The following is a 19,672-nucleotide window of genomic DNA, read 5'->3' as shown; positions in this document are numbered from 1 at the left end:
TATGTAGAATAGCTGTTTGGCGCTTAGAGCAATGTTCTATTGGCAGTCTACTTCGTTTCTTTGAAAGTAGTAAACATATAGAGTTCATTTGTAATTTCACAGAATATACGATCAGAACAGAAAAATAAAGGAAAAACTGCATCACACGTGCGGAAGTAATAGTAATAATAATAATTAATAATAAACAAAATAGTAACACGAATAAAAAGTACATAACATTGAACTAGCGAAGCAAAGGCAGACTGCCAAAACAACAAGGCTACAAACTCCGAAAAGTCCTTTTACGTGTGAGGAAAATCGTTTCCCATATAACAGTTTCACACGTAAACAGTTGGGTTTTGCAACAGGGACCTTTGATACGACGACCGAACGCTCTGCCTTCTCACCCATTCACGACCGACAACGCAGTTATTCACACATGCGGTTTTCCTGTCCTCCGTAGTTCTGGTGATACTTTTAATTACCGTTTACCCATATCCTACTGGACTACAATACACAGCACGAGCCAGCCGGAGTGACCGAGCGGTTCTAGGCGCTACAGTCTGGAACCACGCGGCCGCTACGGTCGCAGGTTTGAATCCTGCCTCGGGCCTTGATGTGTGTGATGTACTTAGATTAGTTAGGTCTAAGTTGTTCTAAGTTCCAGGGGACTAATGACCTCAGCAGTTAAGTCCCATAGTGCTCAGAGCCATTTGAACCATTTTGAACACGGCACGAACTAAATCGGTGTTTTTGTTCATACTCTATCGACATACGTTTGCTACTGATATGAGTGTCTGAAATCTGGAGGTTTGGGTGTCACAAAGGGTCTGAAAAGATTGTAAGTGTGTTGCAAGGTAGGCTGTGCTGAGAAATATTTGTTAAGAGAATAAAAACGTTGCATTGTTTCCGAGTTAATTAGCATTGAAGTTAGTCAATCAGGCCATTACTCCGGGAAATTCAAGTGGCCTACGAGATACAATTAGTATCAGATGTTCTCATAGCGTAGATGATAGCTTACGTGGCTTTGGCTCGGATTCGACCCTTATAACCATACCATTTCCAGTTTTTGTATCGATTTATTCTTGGGTATTATGGAACCAAACGAAGAACACGTTAGTCGAGACCGTCTCTGGCTGGCAGCTTGAAATCGTGCACGCCACCGCCGGATTGGTTAACTTCAACACTAATTAACTCGCAAATGGCGCAACTTATCGAACTCTTTTCTTAATAAATATTTCCCAGCACCCTTACAAACTTTTGAAACTGTTTCTGACTCTCCCGCATATTACGTGATTTTCCATCATTTTTTGATAAGAACACATACAGGAAGCTGATGTTCAGAATTGCAGCCAGCACACGATACCGGGTTCCCGGGTTCGATTCCCGGCGGGGTCAGGGATTTTCTCTGCCTCGTGATGACTGGGTGTTGTGTGATGTCCTTAGGTTAGTTAGGTTTAAGTAGTTCTAAGTTCTAGGGGACTGATGACCATAGCTGTTAAGTCCCATAGTGCTCAGAGCCATTTGAGCCATTATCACACGATACTAATCAAGCCTCACCAAATGCTTAGAGAAATGCTCTTTTTTTGTGTTCATACATCAGAGATTTTGCATTTAAATAACTTTCAAAGTTTTCAGATTCTCTTTCTTTCTTCTTTTAGTTGACCTTATCCCGCGTCTTCACGGGATCAGCATGTTAATCTGGATTTGGCAGAGTTAGTAGTAGACGGTGGGCGGATCCGTTCCTCTCACCAGACCTTTCTGCCTGGAACGGAATTCGTGTACCCCATACGTCTGTATCTAGTGTTAACCCAAAGCATAAGTGTGAAAATGTGTTTAAAATGTTTTTGAATCGTCTAACGGAGGTGAGATGTGAGTACCAGCCCAATATTCATAAATTCGGATGTGAAAAACTGTCTATGAACCACACCCTGGCTGCCAGAATACTGGCCGTGGTCGTTAATGCACTGAGCTGATTCGATACGGGGTCAGTACGTCTACCCGTACCCCGTACTGCTTTCAGTACAATCCATTGCGCGGAAGATAGTGTGTAAGGCGATCAGCATTAAATTAAGAGTTTCACAGTCTTCGCAGCCCCTTATCTCCACTTATTCCCGTCGAACTAGAAACTAATTATTTCTTTCGCAGAGTCGTGAGCGTGTTTTCCGCTGCACTTACGAAGTCAAACACTTGTCATCACAAAAACTGTACTCAAGCGGCTTTTCACGAGGACACTCCGGACAAGCGACTATAATCAGAAGTAATTAAAGTGCTTTAGTTCGAATACATAATATTATCAACGACAACAGTTAGCCTTCACCGTGCGCACAGACGATCGAAAACATTGTGACCACCATTAACAGCGTGTTGGTCCATATCTGGAAGGCAATATAGGAGTTATCTGCGTGTCATGGATTCGGCCAGGCCCTGATGTGTTTCTGGACTTGTGTCGCACCACATGTCTACGCACTGGTCACGCTGTTCGTGTAAATTACTGGACAGTGGTATGTGGGCTTCGAGCTGCCGCCTGATGGCTTCCCACATACACGCCTTCAGGATCAGATCAGTTGAGCAACGGGCTTCTCAGACCGACTGGCCTTGTGGAACGGACAGTTGCCCTGCTAGAAGATACCATCACCATCGGGAAGGAGATCGAGCGTGAAGAGCGTGAGGGGAACCACGTAGTCCGAAACCTGGTCCTAAGTTGAGTGGTGGCTTCGCTTAGTACTGCAGGTGCCTTGCAACCCCAGGTGAATGTCCCCAGTAGATAATACTGCCCTTACCACTTTGCAGCAGTTCACCTACATGATGGCGTATTCGGACCCTGCTATCGACCTGTTAGTAATAAAGTAACAGGATTCCATTGACGCACATTACAATGTCGATAATCCTTCCAGAAACCAGGACACGTACGTTTTACTAGTTCAAATGTTGGAATGCCAAAAACTGAACGTAGAGCAAATATCACTAAATAAATAAAATTTACAGAAGGAAAGGACAAAAACGCCACTATTAGTAGCCGACTTCTTCTTCTGACCGAAAGCAAAGAATGCTTATAATAGCTGATGAACGGAAATGGTTCAAATGGCTCTGAGCGCTATGCGACTTAACTTCTGAGGTCATCAGTCGCCTAGAACTTAGAACTAATTAAAGATAACTAACCTAAGGACACATCCATGCCCGAGGCAGGATTCGAACCTGCGAGCGTAGCGGTCGCTCGGCTCCAGACTGTAGCGCCCAGAACCGCACGGCCACTCCGGCCGGCGATGAACGGAAAGGATCGCGTATAAAGCGTAGAATATTGGTTGCAGACAAACATAGCTAAAACGGAAATGATTAATTCTTTTGCCCACCGTCCGAGATACTCAGCAAGTGAGGTTAACGGAAGATATAGAGGTGTAGCAAATGAGAACTTTGTGACAAATTTGCTTCACCGGTGCGAAAGCGCCACGGAAATGCTAGTCAAACTGCCGTAGCACACACCGAAAAGGAAACATTATGAATCGTTTAGAGTATTATTCTCAAAGAACTGAATTCCCCGAGTTGTAGAAGAAGTGTAAAATCTACTGCTTCCTCCAACTTACATTTCGTCTGATGTCCAGATTAGAGAAACTAGAACGTATACACAGCAGTCATGAGAATCTTTATTCTCATATTCTATGCGCGAGTGGAATGCGGGAGACGTGAAAGACTTCTGTGTTGAGGAAGCGAGACTGCATGAGGCAGTGGTAGCCAGAAAAGTGTAAGAAGTAGCTGAAGAAAATCTGGTTCAGAGAAACACTATGTCGTGCAGTAGAAGTGTGTTAAAAGTTAAGTAGACGGATAAAATAAGAAACGAAGAGTTTCTAGAAAGAAAAAAACAAGCATGGAAAGAAGTCGATGCAGGAACATCGCCATGTTAAGCGGCAAGCTGGTGGGGGCGACTTCTTCCTCAAACGGGAAAAGTAAGCTTAGCGCTGGAAGGAACAGTACAAGGCAAAACAGCCGAGGTAGACAGATTAGAAGTGCAAACAGCTTGTGGGGTATGCTGGATGTGTTAATAATGGTTCGAGACGTAACATTACAGTCTACTAATAGAAGGATGAAGACTGAAAAATTTTGCGGGGTGACGTAACTACTGTAAAAGAGGGATGGGCAGGGTGGAGGATGAATTTTTTAATCTTTAAAAACGCAATAAGATTATATTTTTATGCCCCATCGACAACGATTTAATATAAGATGGAACCCTGACATGAAAATATGGGCCATGCCCATTTAAAAAGAAACACGTCGGCATTCTCTTTAAGCGCTTTACGTCATCTTGTTCTTCTTCTCCACGTCGTCGGCAGTGTTAGTGGGATAAGATGGCCAGATTCCATTCGTTACATAGGGTCACAAATAACAGAATACAAATAAGTATCCACAAATACAAGCCGCAGTGTAGAAGAATATTGCAAGACATACGAAGTCATGAGAATATGAGCCATATGGCTTAATATACTTTGAAAAGGAAGAAGAAGCGGACCAAACATTTCGATGGCGGACCGTAGGTCGATCTATACAATAACCATCATCAAGAAACAAACGTAACTTATGCCGTGTGTGACCATAGTCTCTCCTGAGTTCAGAAGTAATAACCATGTCCACATTGGGATAAACACGAGCGTTCTTTTTCAGATAAACAAACGAGAAAAAAATACATTCCCCAAAGCTCACTGGAAAATAATTTCCGTTGTAACTATTTTTGAATAATAATGGCTATAGGGGATATTGTAGACAATAAATGAGCTAGCGCTGGTAGACCGGTGTCCACAAATGTTAAGTCGTGCAATCCCCAAAAGGTGAAAACGTAGTATCGATAGACTGCAAGTGGTAGCAGGTCATAACAGGAACCTCTCACACAGATACCTGGATGTGTCAGTTTCTGGGGATGTGAAGTCGAAGGATCACGTGGGCTCCGGCTACTGCTCACCAGTGGGATACTGAGAAAGCGCAGCCAGTTTAAAAAGGAGAGTGCTTCAACAGCACCCTGTGTCTCGTCCATGAACACCGCTCAAGTGTGTGGGACCCATACTGTATGGGGCTAATAGAGGATACTGGAGGTATACAAAGAAGGTCAAAGGTTTCTTTGACTTACGGGAGAGCTTGACTGAAACGATGAAAAACGTGAAATTGCAGGCGCATAAAGATAGATGCGAACTATTTCGAGAAAGCCCACTTACTAAGTTTCAGGAACTATCAATAAGCGAGAAATCTTGGAATATTCTACGGTTCCCTCAAGAAGAAAATTTAGATTCACAGCGCGCGCCGTACTGGACGGGTAATGCAAGAGTCCCTAATATGAAGTACCTTCTTGCGGAAGATACACAATGTCTTCTACACGAGTGAACGAATCTCATATGTGTGAACCGCAAAGTCTGCCTCTTCGGCTACGTTGAAATGATGTCTGACGTACTCCACTCCTGACTGCTTCACGGAATCCGGAAATTTCCGCGTTTTCTGTGCTTAAGAGAACGGTTACCTCTAACTACAGTAATTTCCAAAAAGAATCAAATACAAATCTGTGAGAGAGTGTTGACTTAATTATGACGCGTGTAGTAACGACAATAGCGCTTCCAAAACCAGACAGAGAACATTAAGTATTTCGAAAACGCGTTTTCTAGATGGTAAAAATGGAATGTAGTAGTACTGTTGAGTGGATATGAATTGCAGATTGCGAGTTTCCTGCAGAATCGGCCACTGCGTGCTCCAGTATGCCTACCAGCTCTGATTTAACTGCCGCGCAGGGTTCACTGCACAACGAACAATCATAGCTACCTAAAGAAAGAGAGAAGCTAGTAAGTTATCTTTTTGTGAAGCGCAAGTACTGACGGATATCGGAATCTTTAAATACTTTAGTAGTCGTAATTCAGAATACAAGAGACTTCTCTAGTTATTTAATGCCGCAAATAAAATGGTTTTGCTCTGTTTGCATTCGACCTAGCTATTGTAAGTTGTCAGATGTTGCAAAGCTATGCCATCGCACATGTTTTAAGCCAAGTATACGGAACGAAATCGCCACAGAAAACGTGCTGTAAAAAAAGATGTGAATAAGAAAGTCAAAAGCTCATCCACAGCTAAAGCATGCGTTAAAAGAAGTTGGAGAGTTATTCACATTTATGGACAATCTTGTCGACAGTAGTAAACATTTTATGTACGTCTGTCGTCAACAGGATGATCTTTCCTAACGCTGAACTGTGTTTCGTGAACTAGATGGCTTTATGTTTTTCTAGTACTAGTGCCCATCAGTTAGTTACTTACTCATTTTCATAGACTATTTGGGCTGCTTTGAGCCTTTATTGCTACATTTTATGACTTAGTTACTCATTACCGTTCTCATTTTAGCTGGAAGTCTACTTAACTGCCAATTGCAGAAAGGTACACATTTCTCTGTTCATCGTTTAAGAAATGTCCGAAAGAACAGACACAATGCATTCATATAATATGAACGTAATATCGTTTCTCTCTGCTGTGCGCAACAGAAAAACGCAATTGTTTCTGAATGAGACCGTGTTATCAACCACAGAATTTGTATATTTTCACAATACCGTTTTGAAACATCCCGTATGAGTGCAGAACATTATCCGACAGTACGACATTACAGGATACTACGATATGGAAGCAAGCAGAATAAAGACGCTATCAGACTTCATTGACTACGGCAGCGGAGATTATAGTTGTGATGCAGAGAGCAGTACTAAGTTCACGATCAACGCCCTGAATGCGATACGTGAAGAGGGATGTACATGTACATACAATTTTGAATTGTGTAACTTCACGTATTACTTGATACCGTGTGACGGACGAGTGTGAAATTGCAAGGGTTACGTTACACGCAATTTATTACCTACTTTTGTTGCATTTAAGCAAGAATTTTTATCTCGTAGGCCTCATGCTGGTATTATATATTGCGCTGCTTTTTAAACTCCTTGAGTTATATTCCACCATTTGTGCAAGTTCATATGTAACATCTCCTAATAGAAAAAATAGCAAATAATTTTTTTGGTGTTGCTGAACAAAAGTCGTACAATACCTTTTAAATGAACCGGCCGCTATTTGACTGTATTATTGATTATTTAATTACGATCTAGGTTTCGGCCTTTTCTGCAATTTATATCATTAACATGTATGTCCTGCAATATGTGTTAATGACATAAACTCAATCTCTTGAAATTGACACAAAAGGTCGAAACCTTGGTCGTAATAAAATAAACAACAATACAGTCAAAAGGTGGTGTGTTCATTTAAAAAAATAACAAATAATATTGTGCGGTAGGACGTTAATATATAGCAGGAGAATCAGTTGAGGAGGAAAAAAAAACTTTTCAGCACCATCTTATAGGCGAATTCAAAATAGTTTACTGTTTGATGGTTTCAGCGAAAGACTTCCCGCTTCCTGTTTACAAGATACGAAACGGAAAGTTGTCTATCTTTTCTCCTATAATCTACACAATTGTAAGTTTAATAATAGTGTTACTTAAACACTGACAATGTTTAGCGCGAGTGTGGTTGCAAGGGACACGACAGAAATGTCTAGAATTCTCGTAAGGATTCAGAGGTACCCAAACTCGAAAAATTGATGAATTACGCTACATAAATTAGTTTATTTAAAAAATGTAAGTGTATAATCATTTTAAACGAATTAACATGAAGCCACGTTACGTGCGAGGTAGTTTCTAACGTAGAGCCGTGGCAGCTGCTACCATTGTTAAATACTAGTGTGAGTGAATGCAGCTGACTCCATGTAAATGTCGGACAGTCTAATTTAGTAACGTATGCCTAAAGAAACGGTAAGTAATGCAGTGGTTTACGATAGATGCGAACTGTAATTTCGTACAGCTTGTTACATAAGGAAAAATATAAACCGGAATACTTCAGGGGTAAACACAACCTTTTAAAGAAATATCAGAAAACATACTTTGTTTCCATGCAGTGAAAGCATCAGCGAAGTGTGTGGAATGACTAAATTTTACACACTGTAATATAAGTTTTCCGCTGCTGGGCGCCCTAATTACGGACAACATTTTTTTCTTTATTTCCTTTGTTAATGTTGCATGCCATTGCGGTGCGATCTTTGCACATACCGCCTGAAAGTGACATATCAGCCGAAAATTACACCCTGCGGAAATAAATAATAATGCAGAAAATTTTATACTATCGCAATAATTTTTACGTCTGTGATAGCAGCCTGAAGAGAAGGAACTATCAATGAAGTACTCTGTTTTCCACGTCACAAATCACTGTTGATACTGACGTATGATTCACCTGGTGAGCCTGTAATGAAAAGTTCGCTACCAGCCGGTCGATAACGATTCAGTTGAATACAACGGGTTCTGTCCATGTGTCGATCTGTAGCAACAGTTCTTAGGAGATGACAATTGCAGTGTAAGGAAAGAAAGCGAAATGTTCAGGAAAAAAGTTGCTGTGAAAAAGAAATATGATATGTGGAAATTCTGAAAGACATACTTCTCCATCCAGAAAACACTTTTTTGTAACTGCCTTTTGCAACCTACCGTTAGTAATTTATTGTTATCGCGCGAGATCTGTACCTGAAGAAATGTGCAAGACTGAAACAAGTAGTGTACAATTAGTTACCCTATCCAGCACTAGGAGACTCATACCAGGTCATTTGTTACGCCTGAACATTTCGGTAACATTCTGAATAAACAGCAATATGAAACTCAATTTGTTTCTCAAAACACAACTGGATAGCTTTTTCAAGCTGAAAAAAGCGGTCTGCAGTGCCAGTCCGAACGCTACTGAGAACGTTCTGCGTTGACTACATGTCTGTGGACTTTTCTTAGCATCAGAATCCCTCCAGAGTGTCTCAATAGAGTCACTCATTCGATTTGTTGCCTTAATTTCCTTCGTTACTCAACTGTACTGACAATACCAGCACTCTGATAAACTGCGTGCAATCCGGTGCGTACATCGTGGTGACAGAGAAACTGTTTACACTGACTAATGGTAAACGCTCTTGTACACGGTTCAGTTTTCTCTTCAACACCAGGTTTCATGTATGAGACAGGTAGGGAAGTACGATGCATACGAAAAGGACAACGAGTACTGTGAGAAACTTGTTAGGGTACAGTACAGTAGATAGGAATAAATACAGAACCGTTGTTTAAAATCCGTACAGTCATTGCCACGTTGCATTCTGAAGCGGTGCGGCGTGCTGTGTCTCAGACGCTCAGGAAAATCAGGAGACTTTGTATACACAAACCTAAGCATGATCTATCCCTGCTTACGCAAGTCTAAGAATTCCGGAAACAAAATTAGAGAGAAAAAACTGCAGAGGATATGGAGAAAGAGCTCGTTGCCAGCATTACATAAAGTTAGTCAATTGATAGGTTTCTTTACAAACTCAATACAAATTACTTTCACACATTATAAACTTCGTTTTGGGAATGTCTGCAATTTCGTTATTAACCATTTAAGTGATAAAGTTAATGCCTGTGATACGTCGCTTTGCATTTTCTAGTGCTTTCAGAGTTTACATAGGTATTGCGTATAAGTTTAGGCGTGTGTCGTTCTGCCTCCGTTTCCCTGGCGTCGTACAACGTTATCATTGAACGTAAACAAACATTATGAATGACCGGTTCGTGTGTGTGAATTTCTGCAGGACAGAGGAGGCACATTTCCTTGAGATGATACTAATCCAACTACAGGGCAGGATAGGCTAAATGACAGACATGCAGACATCGAATCAAGAATTTTTGAAAACTCTTACAGCAGTCGGAAATGGGAATTCAATGTCGAAAAACATATTTGATACTGCACTTATTTTCTGAGCTTCAATTGTTCCAAATGCAGTAGAGCCAAAAACAAAATCGAACGATTTACTTTGTAACTAGCCACCGTAGAACAAGGTTTATTGAAGTAGCAACACTCGACAAACATCATTTATACAGATGGGAAAGTGTGTCGGAAGAGTTCAGTTTCTCCATAAGCATACAGATTCCGTGCTAGGCTTTGGACAACGTTATAATTAGTTTCATTATTACTTTACGAATTACAGTCAGTTTCCGTGCTAGACAACTACGAATGTGCAATACCGTCACAAAAGTATTTGAAATAGTTTTGTAAGGTTAAGGTCTATAGGTGCAATATCTTATACGAAAGCTGCTGTCAAAAAATGTATTCAGCTGCTACTGGTTTCCATCTATACATGCAGCATCATTTGATAGTGATCCGATACAGCGTTTGGTTTCTTACGCATTTCATATATTTGTTTTAATACTGCGGTAAATAGGCAAGCATCAGTGTTACAGTTACATGCCACTAACACAATTTTATCTGGACACACATGTAGTTTCTTTCCAAAATATGGTAAATACCCTCCTTATCCTTAAGAAAAACTTGGGTAAGTCTTACAAGAAGCATACTTGCCATCTTTTGCAACGGAAGTACAGGTGTGTCAAGATATCAAGAGTGAATAAGTGTCACGTAATTATCACACTGATGCTTGCCTATTTAACTTAATATAACGGTAACTACGTATAATGCATCAGTATACGAAATGTAGTGACAATTTTCTCGATCAGTGGCAGAAGAAAGCCAATTGATAGGCGGAAATTAGTGCAACTTATTAAAGTCTTTCACAGTAGTTGCTGGTGTAGCCATGCACATATATCTTTTACGAAAGAAAAGTGTTTAATGTGAGAATCTAAACACATTACTCTGCAAGTTTCCACTCGACAGCAAGACTTCTGACATTGAAACTCTTCACCAGTAACTCTCCAGTGAGGGTACTCTAGAAGAGATCATATAAATTCCGGACATAGAGATTCAGATATATGCGTATCATTCTTCGTATGAGTTTACGGTTCGTACAGTTCAGCGGCTGATGTGCGGAACAGGTGTGGCAACATGTAACGCATAGTACATGTTATCTATTTTCATGTGTGTGTACTTATTCCTAGCACTGTACTATTACGAAGATAATTTAGGTAAAAAACCGAACTAAAGCTTTTGTAACTAGCTGCTAATGACGAAGATTCTTCACTTCAAAACACTTTGCAAACAGTAAAAGACAACGTGTGATAGCACATCAGAAAATTTCAGATACTCGCTGTAAATGCACACTCAGTGTCAGGTCCGTATGACGCGACAATTGGTACGACCGACCAGCTGAGGTGCAGTTTGTCATACGGTAGACGCCGGAGTGGGGTGCGGGCTGGGGGCGGACGGCGCGGTACGGGGTGACAACAGCCAGCCAGCCAGCCAGCCAGCAGCGCTAGGCCCGGCGCGGCGGCTCGCCCGAGCCGGAAGGCAGCTGCGGTATTTACGTGAGAGAGCGGCGTCGGCGTCGGCGGCGTCGGTGGAGGCGCGGGCCATGCGACGGCGCGCTGTCACGTGGCGTGGGCAGGCTGGGCGCGCGCAGGCCGCACTGCCGGCCGCCGCCGCCGCCGCCCCCGCCGCCCCCACCGCCCCCGCCGCCGCCCCCCACGGCGCACGCGCGCCAAGGCGCCGCCCGCCGCCACCGCCACCGCCGCCGCCTCCGTCGATAGACGCGGCCGGGCAGCGGAACGAGGCCGCAAACGGCGCCGCACGCCACGTGGGCGGCACGCGTGCACGTGCTCCGGCGGGCGGCGTGCGGCGGGCGATCACTTGCTCTGGTCGTGCCGTCGCTGATGCCGCTGGGGACGGCCTTCCGCCAGCCGCCAGCGAGCTGTTGTCAACTGGGGAGCGACACCCACTGAGGTCCGTACGCACATGAGTTGAGGCGTAGCAAGAGACAGGGTGAAAAGTATTTAAACCGACAAACTCTGGGAGGTTGTAGGGGACATCAAAACAAATATTTTTCCCTAATGTCATTTTTTCCTATGAGGATTATTTAAACCGGTGGAAGCCGTATTACACTCTTCAGTTGTTAGAGGCCGTATTACGATCTTCAGTTGTAGGCAACTACTGTCCACCAGTGTAGTAGTGCATTGTCTCTGTTTACTACTGGAGCGATACACCTGGAGTGGGTACACTGATATGGTTGGTGCATACTACGTAGCGCACCACAACGGACGAGCTGCACAGCGGGTTTATCAACAACAATATCCTAAACGCCGTATCCCGCATCATACGACCTTCGCTGCTGTGTACCAACGTCTGCATGAGACAGGGTCATTTAGCAGATTACCTGGACAGGGACGCCATCGCACGATAAGAACGCTGCAATTTGAGGAAGCTGTCTTGCAGCTTGTGGAGCGGGATCCTTCAATCAGCACTCGTGCAATTGCACGTTACATGGGGACGAATCAGACGAATGTAAGAACAGTCCTTCGAGAACAATTGTTACGTCCATTTTACTTACAGCGTGTCCACAACCTGGAGCCAGTTAATTATCCACCCACAGCACAGTTTTCGAAGTGCTACCTGAGGCAGTGTGAAATGCATCCTACATTTCCATCCTCTATGTTGTTTGCCGAGGAAGCAACGTTCGGGCGTGATGGAGTCTTCAACATGCACAATTCACATTTTGGAGTGAGGATAACCCACATGCCACAGTTATTAGAGCCCATCAAGTGCGGTTATTCGTTAATGTGTGGGTCGGTGTTGTTGGGGACTTTAATTGGGCCGTATCTGCCACCTAGGCCATTAAATGGCAAGGACTATTACAATTGTCTCGCCAGAGCATTGCTAGAATTGCCGGAAGACGTCCCGCTCCCTACAAGACAACGCATGTGGTTCCAAAATGACGGGGCTCCGGCACATTTCAGTCGTCGTTTGCGTCGATTCCTGGACCGACGGTTCCCAGAAACGTGGACTGGCAGAGGTGGTCCTGCACCATGGTCTGCTCGATCCCCAGATATGTCCCCTCTGGAGTTTCCTGTGTGGGGAGAGATGCGCAACGTTGTTTACGCAACTCCTGTTGCATCAGAAGAGGATCTGGTTGCCCGGATAGTAGCAGCAGCAGGAACAATGCTGGATACTCCTGGAGTTTTGCCCCTGTCAGACAGAACATGATCCAACGGGGTAAGTATTGTTTACATGTCAATGGAGGCATTTTTGAAAATCTACTGTAATTCAAATTGGGTTGTGTTAATGTGTTGTCTCTTGGTCATAAAAAAATGAAAAAGTGTTTTTTGGTTTAATTAATTTGCCGCCAGAGAAATCTTCCTCTACCGGTTTAAATACGCCTCATATAAAAAAATGACATTAGGGAAAAATATCTCTTTCGATGTCCCCTACAACCTCCCAGAGTTTGTCGGTTTAAATACTTTTCACCCTGTATATCGCCAGTACAGGAGCTATCTTGCGACACGTGCAGGGTAGTATAGGAGAGTAAGTCCCTTCCTAATGTAATCGGTACGGAGGCAACAGTGTTCGCTACCTAATACACCGGCGCAAAGAAATTACTACACCAAACAATAATTAACATGGAATAATAAAATTTCAGGAAAACATTGCTCTAGGTAATCTATTTAAGTGATCAACACTGCAAGGTCGCAGGATAACGTACGCGGAGGTACGCTATTGCAAACGTGAAATGGTGGTACGTTAATAACCAGGCTAGCCGCCAAATGTTGAGTGGAAGTAAGCAAACGTGCGTGCATTGTGTTGTACAACTGCCGAATGTCGGCTTGTGGGATGGAGTTCCATGCCTGTTACTCTTGGTCGGCCAACACAGGCTGCAGTTGCCGTCAGATTATGTCTCATATATGCTCGATTGCAGTCAGACCTTGTGATCGAGTACGCCAAGGCAACACGCCGACGCACTGTAGAGCATGTTGGGTTACAACAGCGGTATGAGAGAGAGTGTTACGTGCTTGCAAATCATCCCCTGGAACGCATCTCATGACTGGGAAAACAACAGGCGGATTCATCAGATTGACGTACACATTTTTAGTCAGGCTGCGTGGGACAACCACGAGAGTGCTCCTGCTGGCCCTCAACCAGACACAGCCGGCCGCTGTGGCCGAGCGGTTCTAGGCGCTTCAGTCTGGAACTGCGCGACCACTATGGTCGCATGTTCTAATCCTGCCACCGGCATGGATGTGTGTGATGTCCTTAGGTTAGTTAGGTTTAAGTAGTTCGAAGTTCTAGGGAACTGATGACCTCAGAAGTTAAGTCCCATAGTGCTCAGAGCCATTTGAACCATTTGCCAATCAGGCACATTCTACGTAACACACCGCTATCACTGGCAGTGGCGCAGATGCAGCACTCATCAGAAACGCAACAGACCTGGACCATGCCAGCAATGCGCTCTCGCTTGACACCACTGAAGTCACAAATGACAGTGGTTTGGGGTCAGTGGAATGCATGTTACAGGGCGTCTGGCTTGGAGCTATGCTTGAAATAAACAACGTGATCTTCCCTCTTTCGTAGCGCCACGTGGCCGTCCAAAGAGCCTGGTCTTCTTGGGACCGTACATTACCGTCATCTCTGCTGCCAGAAATTATGAACAGTGGCTACATTCCTGCCAAGTGTTTCTGTAATACTGCAGAAAGCACATCCAGCTTCTCGTAGCCCTATTGCACGACATTACCCAAAATCAGTGAGGTGCTGACAATGGCGTCCTTGTCGCCTTAATGGTGTTGTTCACTAACATCAACTCACTACGCCCACTCTGAAAGGTAACTACAGTTTACGACCGCTACAGCGGTCCTCATAGTGACGCTACTACCACCACTTTTCTGCGACTGCCGTGAAATATGAATAGACATCATCTTCTTGATGTAGAAACAAGCCTACCAAATTTCGTTTATTCCTTCGTGATGTTGCGATTTTTTCTGTCGGTTTATATTCCGAAACGTCACGAATGAAAACGCTGTCTTTCCTGGACTCATACCTCGTGTTGTATTGGTGATACGAAGGTAGCGTCAGGTCTTTCGGATAGCCCTTGGGCTTTGCACCACTTGTATAGTTAGCAAAAGGATCATCTTACTGTAACTATCCTAAAGTACAGACTCTAAGTTTGAATATTACACATTACTTCCATCTTAGGCAAATGGTTTTGTTCCTTCTCCATTAGACGTGGTGTACGGTGCACCGCTTAGTTCATCGAAGGTTGTATGAGAATACCCTAAAAATGGTTTTGGGTATGAAAACCAAGCCGCGGATTCCAAAACGGTTATGCGCAGCATATTTACGGTGTATTCCTAATATTCCGATCTCTAACAGCCTTCAAAATTTATTGATATCTTTATCCGAGATATCAAGGTTCCTACTTGTAGACGTAAAATACGCACAAGATCCAGTGTGAGGAGAAAACTTAGTTTATTAAGTGACGTAGCAGCGAGAAATATGCTTTGAAGTCTCTCAGTTACCGTCAGATGTGTCCTGGGGACCCCATGTCACTGCAGTACTAAATCACATGCAAAATGTTTGTGGTGCACATAAATTTCGTTCTGAAATTTAGAAAAATTAGTTCTGCGTTTTTCAGTTTCACATACGTAAACTATCAAAATTTTACTGACGCATTAACAGCTATTTGTATGAGTGACATGTCACGCTGTAGCAGGGAACAGAAGGCAACCAGCTGAAACCTTTTCCTATCGGACCACAAAAATGGCAATACGTTCCTCTATAAAACACACTGACTGAAAAGAGGGGTACCAACTGACTTATTTTACCTTTCTAGCTTCTGTAGACATGTTCCAAAATTGTTTTCTCACACGAACATATTCGCGTTTATTTATGCTGAGAGAGAAACGTACAGTGTTAATTAGAAAGAGACGGAAATGTTATAAACACCAGAAGACAATAGGCAGTGGTTGCATTATAGAAAGAGTGCAGGAGACAAAGTATGAGAGAAATAGAGGTACAGAGTGACAACGTAGCATGGCTGACAGTGACAGAACAGTGCTCGGAAAAAAATGAAGGAGACAGTGCTAGTGGTAGAGGAATAAAGAAAAGGAGAAGTACAAGTGGGTGAGAGCTCCTGGTGATGAGAGACAGAGTGTATGGCAATAACAACGAGGAAGACAGAGGCAGAGGCAGCGACAGTGAGAAGAGACGGAAGCAGTGGGAAAGAATGAATGAGAAGGTAGCAGCAAGAGAGGGCAAGAAGGAGTCACTGACAGTGAGAGGACCCAATAATAGTAGGACAGAACGAAGGAGACTGTTGCTGTGTGACAAGGGACAGTGAGAGTCAGAGAGACAAAGAGATAATGACAATGAGGTGGGATGAGTAAGTGAGAGAGAGTGGGGAAATGGAAGTGGATGGGTATGAGCTACCCAACGGCAATGGACTAGTGTGTCTGAGCGCGTTACACTTTCGTGAGCTTGTGGGAGTGAAATGTGAGTTGGGTGTTAAAAAGAGCGCTGATAACTTCTCAGCCAAAAATTTTTCGGCAAATTTTTAAAGCTTCTGAGGAAAGTAGAATAAGGTAGCTAGTACCCCGCTTTTCAGTCAGAGCACATTCACCTGTTTTTGCTGCGAAAGAAGCTTTTTCCTCTGGTTAAATTGTAGTGGACTGACAAGGCAGCCAGTCCACAGAGACGGGTAGCCGAGAGGGCACGCGTACACACACGCCGACTGGCGCGAAGTCTGGAACAGGATTCGTAATGAATGTGATAAAGAAAAGAACGTAGCTACTAGAACACTTAACTTTTATATTGTCCTTTGGTATACAGCATTCTGGATGATACAAGTGAGACTCTATCTTGAGGTACATGCAATGGTACAAATGGTTAATGGCGCCTTGCCAGGTCGTAGCCATTAACTTAGCTGAAGGCTATTCTAACTGTCTCTCGGCAAATGAGAGAAAGGCTTCGTCAGTGTAGTAGCTAGCAACGTCGTCCTACAACTGGGGCGAGTGCTAGTACGTCTCTCGAGATCTGCCTTGTGGTGGCGCTCGGTCTGCGATCCTGACAGTGGCGACACGCGGGTCCGACATGTACTAATGGACCGCGGCCGATTTAAGCTACCACCTAGCAAGTGTGGTGTCTGGCGGTGACACCACATAAATAATCTACATAAAATTTCTCACGAGAGCTTGAAATATGGACACAGCAAGGAGGTGGAATTTAAGCATAATAACTAGTCAAGTAGTCGGTGTGATGGCAGTCCTTGTTTGTCTAAATGGAGCCTTGGAAAAATGAATAAGTCGATCAGCATTAATACAAATTTGTCGTCACAAGAACAATACACAGCCTTCGTGCGAGCTAACCAACCGTGATGGGAGGGGGCTCGAGTCTCGTCTGCAATCCGTGTGTGCATGCGCAGTCACCGGTGGGAGGACACTGTTTTCGGAGCGATGCACTGCTTCACGTACCGTGCTTCGTTGCAGGTACGGAGTAAGAGCGGCGCGAGTGAGTTTCAATACCTCCGCAACAACTATCCAACAGACCTGTCGGAGGAACATCCTCAACTGAGCTTTATAGAAGTGACTAAGAATACCGCTTCAGTTTAAGGTTTTTGTTATTTAAAACACGAACGGTTTCGGCCCCTAATATACACCGCCACAGTGGAGGAGAGCTCTGCGCTCGCTGCTGATACACCGCGTCCTGTACTCGGCCACCGCGGCGCTCGGAGTCACGGTGGAGCTCCGCAACACCGCCCTGTCATGGCTCACCGTCCGTGCCCTGGGACTAACTGTACTTCTGTCGACATCAGATGCTCCATAGACTTTGCGCAAGCGTTTGTAAATATTTCCCACAGTTTCTTTCTCTGCAGTGAGAAATTCATTGACGGCACGTTGCTTGTCGCACGAGATTAGCCGAGTGGTCTCAGGCGCTGCAGTCATGGACTCTGCGGCTAGTCCCGGCGGAGGTTCGAGTCCTCCCTCGGGCATTGTGTGTGTGTGTGTGTGTGTGTTTGTCCTTAGGACAGTTTAGGTTACGTAGTGTGTTAGCTTAGGGACTGATAACCTTAGCAGTTAAGTCCCATAAGATTTCACACACATTTGAACATTTTTGAACGTTGCTTGTAACGTACGTTACCTGAAGAGGCCATTTTGAAACTGTCCTGCAGCTACGCTATCTTTTGGAAGTGACGGTAACTTAGCGCTCTCTCTCAGAAGGCGCCGGCCGCTGTGGTCGAGCAGTTCTAGGTGCTTCAGTCCGGAAGCGCGCGGCTGCTACGGTCGCAGGTTCGAATCCTGCCTCGGGCATGGATGTGTGTGATGTCCTTAGCTTAGTTGGGTTTAAGTAGTTCTAAATTCTAGGGGACTGATGACCTCAGTTGTTAAGTCCCATAGTGCTTAGAGCCATTTGAACCATCTCTCGGGATGCTTCAGATAATACATACGTAGTGTTTCGCGTTTGTAGCATTGTTTTAGGCTGAGAAAAAAAATGCGGTGCACTACTTTCCGGGCAACCCTCGTATTTCGCACGTAACTCGAAAAGAGGTCATGGTCAGTTCTTGTGATGAGAGGCCACGTGGTCCGGAACTTAGAAATTTTCCTTAAGACAGAATGTGTAGTATCGTAGTTTATCAATAGCGCAGGAGCCGGTGCCTCGAAGATACCTGCGGGCGCCGATGGCGGCTCTTTGAACATCGCCACGAACGAAGAACCGCCAGGCCGCGGACCAGTTACTGCCTCGCATCATAACAGAAGAAACGTGTTTTTTAGGAAAATTTGATTGCTCGATATAAGTTTGTAATCGCAAATGGACGAAGTCTACGAAAATTTGTTGTATAAGTACCAGTATTTACTTTTACGTGGATCAAATATAATCTCACTAATTATGAACAGAAATCCTACCCCCATGAACCATGGACCTTGCCGTTGGTGGGGAGGCTTGCGTGCCTCAGCGATACAGATGGCCTTACTGTAGGTTAGTTGGTTTGAGTGATTCAAGGGACCACGTACTGTAGGTGCAACCACGACGGAGGGGTATCTGTTGAGAGGCCAGACAAACGTGTGCTTCCTGAAGAGGGGCAGCAGCCTTTTCAGTAGATGCAGGGGCAACAGTCTGGATGATTTACTGATCTGGCCTTGCAACACTAACCAAAACGGCCTTGCTGTGCTGGTACTGCGAACGGCTGAAAGCAAAGGGAAACTACAGCCGTAATTTTTCCCGAGGGCCTGCAGCTTTACTGTATGGTTAAATGATGATGGCGTCCTCTTGGGTAAAATATTCGGGAGGTAAAATAGTCCCCCATTCGGATCTCCGGGCGGGGACTACTCAAGAGCGTTATAAGGATCGGAGCGTGGAATTTCAGATTCATTAATCGGGCAGGTAGGTTAGAAAATTTAAATAGGGAAATGGATAGGTTGAAGTTAGATATGGTGAGAATTAGTGACGTACGGTGGCAGGAGGAACAAGACTTTTGGTCAGGTGAATACAGGGTTATAAATACAAAATCAAATAGGAGTAATGCAGGAGTGGGTTTAATAAAAAAATAGGAATGCGGGTAAGCTACTACAAACAGCATAGTGAACGCATTATTGTACGAGGATCACGCCTACCACAGTAGAACAAGTTTATATGTCAACTAGCTCCGCATATGACGAAGATATTGATGAAATGTATGATGAGATAAAAGAAATTATTCAGATAATGAAGCGAGGCGAAAATTTAATAGTCGTGGGTGACTGGAATTCGATAGTAGGAAAAGGGAGAGACTAAAACGTAGTAGGTGAATATGAATTCGGGGGAAGAAATGAAAGAGGAAGCCGCCTGGTAGAATTTTGCACAGAGCATAACTTAATCATAGCTAACACTTGGTTCAAGAATCATAAAAGAAGTTTGTATACCTGGAAGATTCCTGGAGATACTAAAAGGTATCAGA

Source organism: Schistocerca nitens, chromosome 4, assembly GCF_023898315.1.
Source record: "Schistocerca nitens isolate TAMUIC-IGC-003100 chromosome 4, iqSchNite1.1, whole genome shotgun sequence".
NCBI lineage: Eukaryota > Metazoa > Arthropoda > Insecta > Orthoptera > Acrididae > Schistocerca > Schistocerca nitens.
This window is presented reverse-complemented; position numbering follows the sequence as displayed.